Source organism: Lissotriton vulgaris, chromosome 7 (genome assembly GCF_964263255.1).
Source record: "Lissotriton vulgaris chromosome 7, aLisVul1.2, whole genome shotgun sequence".
NCBI classification, from domain to species: domain Eukaryota; kingdom Metazoa; phylum Chordata; class Amphibia; order Caudata; family Salamandridae; genus Lissotriton; species Lissotriton vulgaris.
In genome coordinates, this window is record NC_141695.1 from 276,619,076 (window position 1) to 276,632,021 (window position 12,946).

Sequence of the window (12,946 nt, forward strand, 5' to 3'; positions counted from 1 at the left end):
GCGTCATCATTTCCAACAGAAAATACCACAGCGTCAGCAGTGAAAGGGAAACTGCCAGCAACCAAAGAGCACACAATGTACAACGTTCAAGTCTCATAACCATAGGACTGGAAAACCTGAGTACTTAGTGCAGTACGGGCGGGTAATCTCCGCAGACAGACCGGGAGGGATAATCCTCGCCTCTGTGTCCTTAATAGAATTGAAACTTACCGTTACACTGTTAGGCAAATTTCGATTCTATGTCAGGACCAGAGGCTTCAGATTATGCTAGATGAAAGCTTACTCACTACCAAATGAGCTATATCAACCACCGGTTTGAAGTAAAACCTTTTAAAGGTGGAGTCCGAAGACCAATCCGCAGCTCTCATCAAATCTTCCAATCTGGCACCTAAGGAGAACGCCTTCGAGGCCATGGCCCCTCTAGCTGAATGAGCACCTAATTGTTTTGTGTCAATGCCTGCTTCCTGCATGATCCACCGTACCCATCTGGCGATGGTGGGAGAAGACACAGCCTTGTGCGGCTTTCGCAGCGCGATTAGCAGCTGTCGTTCGCCCGGAGGGCGAAGTTTTAAGGTTAGGTCCTCATAAGCCTTCAAACACTGAACCACGCACAGCTTGGGAGTGTCCACAAAGTATGGATGAGAAATCGACCTTGAAGCACACTTCGTGCGACGCCCCAACGTGAAGACCACCCCATTGGGGGAAAAAACTCTTGCTGCGACATCCAAGGCGTGTACATTCGACACTCGTCTGCATGAAACCAGACATAAGAGCATTGCTAACTTCGCCGAAAGTTCCTTCAAAGACAGATACTTATTCGGCGACCATGACAAAAAAAGGTTAAGAACCAGGTTAACATCCCAAAGAAGTGAGTAACGCGGTTCTGGAGGCAGAGAAAGTCGAATACCACGCAGGAGACGACAAACAAAAGTATGTTCTCCCAGCGGTGCCCCTGCCACCGGCTGGTGGCCCGCCGAGATAGCTGATCGCATCGCATTGAAAGTACGGTAGGCCAGGCCATCCGAAGCCGACTCCGCCAAATAGTTTAATGCAGGAACGAGGCCTGCGACCAAGCGATCCAGGTCCCGTCGAAGACACCAACGGGACCACTTATTCCAGGCAGAGCGATAACGTTTTGTTGTGCTGCCTGCCCAGGCCTTCGAGAGAAAACTCTCAGCTGGTCTCGAAAGGCCCGGGAGTGACCAACGTCGCCGGAAAGCCTCCTCGCCATGAGGTGAAGAGAGCTCTGAGTGAGCAGGTGATGGAGTTCCCCGTCCGCGCTGAAAAGAAGCCCGCGAAAGCGGGGTAGTAGGATTGGAGAATCCTAAGAAAATTCCAGAAGAACTGGAAACCAAATTTGAGACCTCCACCAGGGAGTCACCATTACCACGTCCGCCCGCTGGCGCGCAGGTGGGCCGCCGCCCTCAGTATCATCGAGAACGGGGGAAAAGCGTAAGACTTCTCCCGGCTCCAGTCCTGGAGGAATGCGTCTGTGGCCTCCGCTAGAGGGTCCGGCCTCCAGCTGAAGAAACTTGGGAGCTGGAAATCCAGGCGGGACGCAAAAAGGTCAACCAATAATGATGCCCAGGCGTCGCTCAGCCACTTGAACACTTGTGGATCGAGTTTCCACTGACTGGAGTCCCGTAGATGTCGGGAATGCCAATCCGCTACCTGATTGTCTTGACCCGGCAAGTATTCCGCCGTCACAGACACCTGGTGCGCCAGGCAGTAATTCCAAGAGACCTTCGCCAAGTCCGAAAGAGCCTTGGAATGAGGGCCACCCAAATGGTTTACGTAGCGCACTGCTGAGATATTGTCCATGCGAATCAAGACGCAGGAACAAACTGTGTCCTTGGTCCAGCAGCGAACCGTGAAAGACCCGGCCAACAGTTCCAGACAGTTGATATGGAGCTCTTGCTGCTCGGACGACCAGGCGCCGCCTGTGGAAATCTCTCCACGCGGGTGCCCATGGCGTCGGACTCTATCACCAAGTCTGGGACAGGACCAAAAATCGCTCGGCCATTCCAGGCCTCCATATGCGCAAGCCACCAGTTCATCTCCTCCTTCACCTTGTCCGATAGGGGAACCACCTGATCGTACGTCAAGCCCCGTCGGAGATGATGCGCCTTGAGGCGCTGAAGGGCTCGGTAATGCAGGGGCCCCGGAAAGATTGCCTGGATGGAGGAAGATAGTAGACCTACCACCCGGGCAATCTGACGGAGAGAGGTATGTGATCGCGAGATCGTCTGGCGGAGGATGTGTCGGATCTTCCCTAGCGTCCTGGAGGGAAGGCTTAGGTTGCACTGCACCGAATCCACAGTAAAACCGAGGAACACCATCGACTGAGACGGAACCAGAACAGACTTTTCGCTGTTGATTACAAACCCCAGTCCCTGGAGCAAGGATATCGATTGGTGAAGCTGAAGGACCAACTGCACGGGACACTGAGCCATCACTAGGATGTCGTCCAGGTAGACTATCATCCGGATACCCTGGCTCCGCAAAATTTCCACCGCCGGCCGGAGGAGCTTGGTAAAACACCAAGGGGCGGAAGAAAGCCCGAAAGGAAGGGTGGTAAACTCGAACACCTGACCTCCCCACCGGAATTGCCAAAAACTCAGGTGCGGGGGATGAATGGGAACCACCAAGTACGCATCCCTGAGGTCCAGGCGGACCATCCAATCGTTGGGAAGCAACACATCCCTCAAAAGATGGATACCCTCCATCTTGAAGTGCCGGTAGACCAACCAACCGTTGAACTCTTTGAGATTGATCACCAGACGCTTCCCACCATCTGCTTTGTCCACCAGGAACAAATTGCTCAAAAACCCCGCCGGGTGCCGACTTGAAAGGCAAATAGCGCCCTTGCGAAGCAGGTCCGAAACCTCTTTGTCGACTAGTTGTGCGTCCGCACAAGAGAAAACGATAGGAGGAGGAGGCATGTCCTGACGTGGCTGATCATAAAATTCCACGTGGAAACCTCGTATAGTTTGCAAAACCCAAGTGTCCGCCGTGATCGCGGCCCAGGCTTCTGGAAACAAGGCCAGTCGTCCCCCCACGTGACCCAGTCCGCCCAGATGACACTCACCGTTGGAGGAGTTCCCAGCAGCATTCTTGAATCCATCACGACCACGAAAGCGTTGTCCTCTGGTAGGATAGAAGGTGTTGTAATTTTGCGAGGAGTTATACTTCCATCGACCGGAGCCTTGATTCCTGTTGGTCGCTTGCTGACCACCACGGCCGGGCGCGTGGCCCCCTCTGCGACCGGCCCCCCTGGAGAAGCACTGGTGGAAGACTCTTTTGATATTTGACTGGGCCCTATCTAGGGACGTGAAGGTATTGACAAATTTCCCCAGCTCCTTTATAAAAGGCTCTCTAAAGAGACCACCCTGGGCCACTGCCCCTGCCTCAGAAGAGGCCAGATCCCCCAACTTATGGTCTAACTTAATCAGGAGGGACCTTCTGCGTTCTGTAGACAGCGCGCAGTTCGTGTTCCCTAGGAAAACCACCACTCTCTGCGCCCAGTTGGAGAGGACCTCAGGGGGGATGGCTGCCCTGGACACTTTGGCCTCTTCAGCCATGTCCAGAAATTTCGTTATGGGGCCTATGGCATCTAATAGCTTATCTTGGCAAGCCCACCAGGAGCGGTCAATGCCTTTGCGAGAATCCTTAACAAACATTGCTAAAAATGTGGCCATTTTGGGGTCTAATTCCGGGTCAGGGCAACCTTACCCTCCAGCATAGGCCTGGGGCATTCCCCACGCAAACAGCTCCTCGCCTCCTTCTCTAAGGGCTTGCGGAGGCGGCAAGCGACGAACTTCGCCACCTTCTCCCCAAGGGTCCAGGCTGCTGACCTCGGATGCATTATTTCATCCGGGTCTAGCATACCCAAACTATCCTGTGGAAGTTCGGCGGCGGAGCCCGAAGGCCGCCAAGAACGCTCCGACCCATAGTCATCATCGGTGTCTGACTAGGCGACAAAGGAGCTGACCCTGCGGATCCCGAGGGACGCGGGAGCGGGGAGGATGCAGGGGCGTCTTTGTCCACCCCGCACGCTCCACTCAACACCCCATTCTTACATGGTCTCTTAGGGGCCAGGGGAGTACCCCCCGTTGGGGCCGTAGGACTAGCAGAAACCCCTAGGTGTACCTGGGTCACCCTCTCGCACTCCTGTATAATGCATGCTGAGAGGCGTTCTTCCATAGGTCCCACAATCTCTGTGACGTACCTATAAATAGCGCTATCCACAGCCTGATAGAATTTGTCATCATTGAGGTAGCCCTGCGACTCTTTTTCCTCATAATATTTGTCCCCCATCACCACCAGGTGCCTAGCGCTAAACGCAGTGCCTTAAAAACTAGGAAAGGGTCAGAAGCAGCCTGAGGGACAGAGTAGCAGGCTATAGCCTGTACAGAAATTTGGCGGCAGAGCGAGGCTGCCAGCAGATGTTGCCCAGTAGAACCGGGAATAACGGGGGGCACTCACCTCACTAGCGCGCCAGCCCTCTTAGCTATACCGGGCCTTCGTCACCTCCCTGCGCGCTAGATGCTGTAGGTAGGAAGCAAAACACTCAAAGTGCCCTTTTTCGCCGGCAGGCGGCAACGCGGTCAAGCCGCAATACAGACCCCAACTGGGGCATTTAAAACAATTGTGGGGCTTATACAGGCTCGAACCGAGCGTCCTGGTGAGGTGACAGGGAGAGCGACGGCATAAACGGTCTCCTCAGCGCGGCTCCCTGACGAGAAACCGTGCCGAGGTGAACGAGGCGCTCTGGCTCCCCCGAGTAGCCGGAGGCGGCCAAGAAACAAGCAAAGTCGCGTAGGGACTGACAATGCTCCTGCGACTAGAATGGGCTCTGAAAAGGAAAACGGAGCACCGTAACAAACCCCACAAGGAAGAATAAACATGCAATGTCAAGTATGAAACCGCCAACAATCCACAACCATGAAAGAAATTGAGGAGAGAGGGATAAAACCACTTAACTGGATGCCAAGCAGCGAAGAAAGAGGAAGTGGTCATGAAGGGAATGTCCGGCCTAGCTGCAGTGGATACTGAGAAAGTACTACATTATGGACTGCCTAATAATGCTCATGGGAGTTGTAGTTGATGGACATATTCATTTTGTTTTGCCCATACCCTTTGTTTGGAGATAGGGCTGATGTTATGTGCTTTTTAGCTGCTGTGAGTTTTGTGAATAAATCAGCGAAGAAGGTAAAAGGCATAATCTGAAGCCTCCGGTCCTGACATAGAATCAGCGTTCCACACCACTCTGTGCCTCACGTAGCGTCTTAAAGCGGCCTTCCGTATATAAACCCCCCACTCTAGTAATGCCCGCAGCAGATAGTTGCTTCAGGGCAGCTGGTTCACGCGCCGCTGATATCTCCAGGTGAGATGCAAGAGGCAATAGTGGGGCATACAGTTAAGGCAGCTGAGCCCTTGTTGTATTTCTATCTAGGACCCTAATTTGATATTCCCGATTCATGCCCTTATGTGGTTATAATAAATAGTATCCTTATAAAGGCATAAGAATCATATCCATATTTAGTAATAGCCCATGCAGTCCAAAGCACGGCAATGCTACTCCCATAGACTCCTAGAAAGCACAATGCGTTCTTTAAACAAACCAAGCCTCCAGCAGCCCGGGAATTCCCCCTGCTTTTGTTTTGATTTGCACAAGAACTCCTAGAGTCAAGAAAGAACTGTTAGTTCTTAGTGACATCTTATGTCCAACCTTACGTCAAACCCGGCACCTTTCAGGTATAAATATACCAACATTGCATTAAGCAAACACACGGTGGTGGGGAGCAGAGCGACGTTCTACTAGTCCGAGAGCCCAGCTGTTGCCAGAGCCGAAGGAAGCCGCCCCTCCCTTTTGACGCGCTGGAGAAGCTGCTTTTCTCACGTCGAGAAATCCAGCTCCGGTGTTCCCAAGTCACCCTCGTGGGTTGCTGGGAGATCGAGTCCTGAGAAGCGAGATACAAGACCTCCTTCATTCTATAACCAAGGTACGCAGCTGATTAAAACCTTAGAGAGAATTCTTGATTACGATACTTGGCAAAATCCTAACTTAACTTAAGACTGCAACTTACTTACTCCTTCCCACATATTAGGCTTAGGTCAGGTACACCGGGGTAGGCGTATCTTGGAAGCACCAGTTGAGTTTGTTAGTCAATGTTTTTATGTATGTATATATTTTATCCATTTTAAAGTATCATATGGCTAAGAAACCATATCAATGCTTTTACAGTATTATTTCATAATACTACTTTTACTGTACACACTTTACTTTATGATAAGTATTGCAATTGTGGCAATTTATTTCTCTTGCATGAAAAAGAAGACTGTTCAATAAAATAACACCTTTTATTGAAAAAGCCTGTCTCTCTATTTCTCTGCACTTTGGTGAAATTAAGCATGCACGATTGACTGAGTGAAACAGCTGTCTATTGTTTTCACACAACTCTAGAGATACACTCTTTATTCTGAGGGAGCAAAGTTGTCATGTTTATGCGGTTGCCAGAAACGAATCCCTTCTTGTCTAAATCAGGATGGTTAACCCGTTCCTGAACATTCAAGAACGTTTCTAGTGACCTCTGAGCTAGCTGGCAAAACTAATTAAGTCTAACATAGTCAGTAGAGACCTAGATTACCTCAGTCCTACGTCTACACTGCTGTTTATGTTATTCCAATGCGAAGAGCCTATTGGGAATAATAGGAACTACACTACTTGAACTACTTGATTCCATCTCTCGTTGCAACGAATTAGCCGAATTCTTCTTCCAAAAAATAAATAAAATATACTCTTCATTTACAAACCCCAACCCTCAAACTGTTTTACCACAACTTACATGCGCGACTGAACACCCTGCGCAAACTCACCTGAATGATTTTCCATTATTAGACCTGGAATCACTCAAACTCCATGCACTTCAAGTAAAATCTGGCTCCCCCCTCGACCCTGCGCCCCCAAAGATGATGAATATGGTCAACCCAATCATTCTTCCCACTCTCCTGGATCTAAACAATAGTTCAATCTCTTCAGGGGTGGTCCCCCCGCCTGGAAACAAGCAGTGGTGAAAGCACTATTAAAAAAACTGAATCTCAACCCAGCAGACCCTAATAACTACTGCCTAATTTCCCTGCTACCATGGGCAAGCAAAATCCTGGAGAAGCATATCAACCTCCATCTCACTAACTACCTCGAGGAGAACCTCCTACTGGACGCCTCCCAAACAGGGTTCCGCCCCAGACATGGCACTGAGACAGCGCTGTTAGCCGTCACAGAGGAAGCTAGGAAGATCTTGGATCAAGGAGGGACAGTGGCAGTGGTCCTCCTCGATCTAAGCGCAGCATTCGACACGGTATGCCACAAAACTCTACTAGCTCGACTCTTCGATCTTGGCATATCAGGAATCGCCCTAGAATGGCTGAGTTCGTTCCTCAGCAACAGAACCTTCCAGGTCTTCGATGGCGACTCCTACTCCAAAAACCGACCCCTAGATTGCGGTGTGCCTCAGGGCTCCTCACTGAGCCCCACGCTGTTTAACGTGTACATGAGGCCACTGGCGGGTGTCGTCCAAAAATACAGTATAAAAATCATATCGTATGCGGACGACACCCAGCTGGTGGTCTCCCTGACACAGAAAGGCAGCATGCTCCCAAAAACCCAACCAGGCAGCATGCAAGGAGGAAGTCAAAAGATGGATGACAATGTCATCCTTAAAACTCAACGTTGATAAGACCGAGATTATGATCCTCGGCCCCTCTCCTCCCACCACCTACCACCAGCTGTGAACCTCAAGCTTGGGATCAATGCCAACCCCCAAGGAAAATATAAAGAGCCTAGGAGTGTGGCTAGATAACAAACTCACATTAAACACTCAAGCAACCAAAACAGCTGCAACCTGTTTCGGGATTATCCGAATGTTGAAAAAAATCCTGCCACTACTACCCTTCGAAGCCAGGCAAGTGGTCATTCAGGGCCTGGACAATCTAGGCTGGACTTTAATAATGCTCTATACTTAGGAGCCCCAGAGTATGTGCTGGAAAAACTGCAAAGAACACAGAACTGTGCCGCCCGCACTCTCCTACAGATCCCTCGCAGAGAGTCAGTCAAGGCAGGAATCAGATCTCTTCACTGGCTCCCAGTCAGAGAGAGAATAAAATTCAAGGCGCTCTGCATATCACATCAAGCATTTCACAGAGCAAGCCCAGAAATTAACTATTCACTTCTTTCCCCCTACTGCCCCGGAAAAACCCTGCGCTCTACGAATGCACTTCTCGCAGTAGTCCCAAGAATTAAAAACGCCAGAGCAGGAGGCAGGTTCTTTTCTCTGAACGCTGCCAAACTCCGGAACTCGCTCCCCTTCTCACTTAGAGCCATCCCTACCCTTCTACACTTCCGCAAAGAACTTAAAACACTCCTATTCAGAAACTAATCCCCCCCGCTCCTCCCCTTCCTCAGAATCTGTTTCTTTTCCACCACCAGCGCTTGGACGCCTTTGGGCAGCAGCCGCGCTTTACAAAACCCCTTCACTTCACTTCACTTCACTACATGGCGCCCAACGTTTGGTAAGGCGATAATCTAACGCAAGATGCTGGAGTAACTCAGTCGTGCTTTTCACACAGACCCCTTTCTCCCGTATAAACTCCAATAGACGTCTGGAGTGGGTGAAAGGTTAATATCCGCCGGAACTTAGTAGGATGAGAATCCTATGTATTAATTTTTGGTATAGTCAACGTTGAAGGATACAGTGTTCCAAAATATTGTGCACCTAATCTTTGTTTCCTTGAAACTTGATCTGCAACAAAAAAACTTTCTTTCAATAAAATGACGGATAGTGAAGAAGAGAGAGAAAGAGAAGCCTTAACAACTCGACTCTTAGAGGAAGACACAAGTCTCCAGCAAGGTGACCCGAATGCTATAATCATTCCGGTCAATATAAGAAAAACTATAACTCTTACACTTATAGAAAATGGACTATCACAAGAGGTGGTACAGTCCTATTCGTGATAGAGTCACATGAGTATCGGCAGACAGAGGTATTCTATTCATGGATACATTTTCCAGCAGCACACGCTGTGACAAAAGATTTCCACTATTACATAAAGGAACCTCCGGATATATACACTCCTTTCGAGGACGTTGAAATCCCAATAACATACCAAGAGCACCTGCTCTGGTTTAAAGGCGCCCTAAAACATAAAAATCACATCACCAGGCACGGTCCACTAAGTAGACCAGGAAACACGTGGCCGGTTCTCGCCAGCTACACACCACACCCAGACATTGAAACAATGTCGAGCGAAGAACTTCTGGTTAAACTAAAAGAATTAACAAAGGCATATAGAGAATTAGTTCAATTGGCAAGGGACGGTATAAAGTACCTCCAGAAATTGAAGGAGACAGATATAACAGACCAACCATTTGAACTTGCCACAATCCTAGAAATATCATATGAGATACTGGGAAGAGATAGTTTGGGTGGGAAACCAATAAAACCCAAACTAACTGAAAATCCTGAAAAAACATTTATTAAAAATAATCTAAATACTCCAAAAAAGAGTTGGGATGGTAATAAACAATCCACTCCCAAGGAAAAACGATTCCAGTCCAGAGGATGGTTTCCTCAACGGAGAGAAAGATCTCCTGGCCGAGGAGGCAAGTCTCCCCAAAGGGAAACCTCTGAAAAAAGATATAATCTTATTGATAGGGATAAATTGAGAAAACCTGATAGATATCAAGATATTGATACACGTCCCTCTCGCTCTTTTCAGACTTCCTCACAGAAATCGGACAGAAGAGGACGGTCAGAACACAAGGAAGAGCACGTCAAGTCCAAAGACAAAGAACCTGCTCATCAAAGTAAAAAAATCACAATTTCCCAGAAAGAAGGTAGCAAGTATTAAAGTTAAACATGCCGAGGATTCTCAAGACACAACTGAAAAACGGAGAGTGGGCCCAGACAATGCTAGACAGAGCAGCAGAAGTGACCATAGCTCGCAATATCCTGAAGAATCTTCTGGAGACAGTGGGCACGAATGAATACATTCAGGTGGAAACTGCAGACACACGAGTTAGCGTGCCCCATAAACTATATGATATACCATTACGTATAGAGGGAGATAAAACTAGGAAAATAAAAGGTCTCTTTTGGGAGAATCTTTCTAAAGGCTATGACATCCTGTTAGCTGAAAAAGACTGGCCATTAGAGTTTGTCAGGGAGTGCCCTCATGGCGAAGAAATGATTATGCCTGCCTTCTCTAATCATATTCCAATTCATAAAAAATACACATTTGCAAGAAAATGGGCAGTGGCCCAAGCCACTGCATTATACAAAAATCATGTAGGATGGGATGAGGACTCTCCTCACCACAAAATCCAGATAAAAAAATCAACCCACTGCACAAAGGCAGTACCCAGTTAAACAAGAAGCTAAAAAGCAAGTCAGGGAGATCTTAGATCAACTTGAATACCAAGGGGTGATTGAAACATGCACCTCACAAATGAACAATCCTTTGTTTCCTGTCTCCAAGCCAGACGATTCATATCGCCTAGTTTTGGACTACAGACATTTAAAATCCTGCTGCAAAACTTTTGCAGTACAGAATTTACACAGTGCAGCACTAATGAACAACATCGTGCGCAAAAATATAAAACAACATTAGATATCTCTAATGGATTCTTCTGTCAAAACATTGCACCTGAAAGCAGGTACTTGACCACTTTCTTAATAATGGGGTCACAAAAACAATTTTGCTGACTCCCACAGGGATTCAAGAATAGCCCAGGATTATTCTCAGCAAGGTAACAGAATTACTACAAATATATGATGATGAGGCATTCTCATATGTCGATGACATCTATCTTACAGACGATGACCTGGAGACTCACTTAAAAAGAGTGAACACCATAATTCTTGGGTTCGCATCAGAGGGTTACAAATTCAACTTTAAAAAGTCAAGAATTGTCCATCTAACAGTCCTATTTTTAGGATATGAATTATCAAGTGAAGGCAAAAGCCTGGCAGACAACTTCTTAGAGAAGTGTGCAGTACTCCAAGCACCAAAAACGCTGAAAGGTTTACAATCAATACTAGGCTTCCTGAATTTCAGTAGAACATACATTCTAAATTATGCGAGAGGGTTAAACCTCTCTATGAATTAATAAAACCTGATTTCAAACCAATACATTGGACTCAAAAACACACAGCAATTTTGAGATCATTACAGACAGACATGTTAACTAAAACAAAACTGCAAACTCGCGAAAACGTACGTAACCTTCTAATCCGAGTCATCCCAGGTAGATGCGGATTCACGTACCTGACCTCTAATGAGGGAGAAACGGTACCTGTAGCTTACAAATCACATTTGTACACTCAAGCTGAAATGAAATTCAACTCTACAGAAAAAATTCTGACAGCGGTTCAAACTGCTCTAGCAAGAGAAAGAGCCCTAGCCCAAGGCAAGAGAATAACTGTCTATACAGCAGAATCAGCTCTTGAGGCATAACAAGTCCACGCAATCTAAATACAGTGGCATTAGATCCAAAATGGATACAATGGGAAAATTCTCTTGCTACAGAAGACGTGAAATACTATTTTGACCCGAAAATGAAAAAACTAGATGATCTAGAATACGAACAAGAATATCCTCTGCCAATCGAAATTCTACCTCTCGAACAATATACCTGTGTAATCTATATGGACAGATTTCCACACCATTATGATGTAGAGAAAAAAACCTACAATGCAGCGTGCGCGATTGTTAAAGGTCGCTGGCGCTCTGGTACATTCTAACCGATGATTACCAAAACTGAATAACTCAGAAACTGTTCAGCTCAGCGAGCTGAAATAAGATCTTTAAAAATGGCGCTTGAAAATGCCGATCGCGAATTCCCCACACTAATAGTGTGCGATTCGCATTACTGCATCAAGTCACACATCAGTGACATGCAGACATGGAGCAAACACGGTTACAAAGATGACACAGGTGCCACAATAAAGCATAAAACGCTTTGGGAACAAGTAGTTCTTTTGCAGAAAGAACTACAAAAGACTCATGTGATACATACACTGAGTCATCAACGTGATTGCGTTCACGTTGCAGGAAATTCATTGGCTAACAAAGCCACAGCAGCAGAGGTTCAACCGGCTTCCGTAGCCACAAAAAAGCGTTCAAAAAACACATAGATGGAGAAACCATGCTAGCGGTAAAAGCGTTGTTAAAAGGCGATTATTCAGCATTACCTCTCAACTATCCACTCAGTAATACATACATAATTGACGCAAACTCCGTTCCTTTTGCTCAAATCCCTGGAGTGGGGGATAGAGTAATTCCAAACACGAACCGGAGAGTTTTCATGATTGAAGATGCACACATGGGACTGGGTCCGAGGCACCAAGAGATCTTGAAATCTCTAATAGAATTACAATCAGAATACTGGTGGCTGGGGATGAGCTTGCAGATTTATAAATTTGCAATGGATTGTCCAGACTGCAACAGAGATCGCAGTTGTGAACTGGACCAGACTATTGCCAGGACACCTTTATTAGAAAGTATCAGGCGATCTATACGCAGAAATCCAGCTGGAGAAATGCGTCTCCATAATTATTACAACTGAATTCACTTAAAGATGTGGCCCCAGCGCTCGGCTGACGCCAGAACTGTTATAAAAGATTTGTGAGTCTTTATCGGCACATTCGCAATTGGCATGCTACATTCTGACCAGGGTCCTACGTTTAGCTCTCGAGCTTACAAAGAAGCCATGACCAGCATGGGCATTGCATTGCGGTACTCTTCTCCCTTCCATCCTGAGGGAAATGCGGTAGTGAAAAGAAAAAACCGTGACATAAAGCAATCTATAACAGCGAGGGTATTTGGTTCGGGTGATGGGTGGGTCAAACATTTAATAAGTGTCCAACGTAGTCTTAATAATATGCCA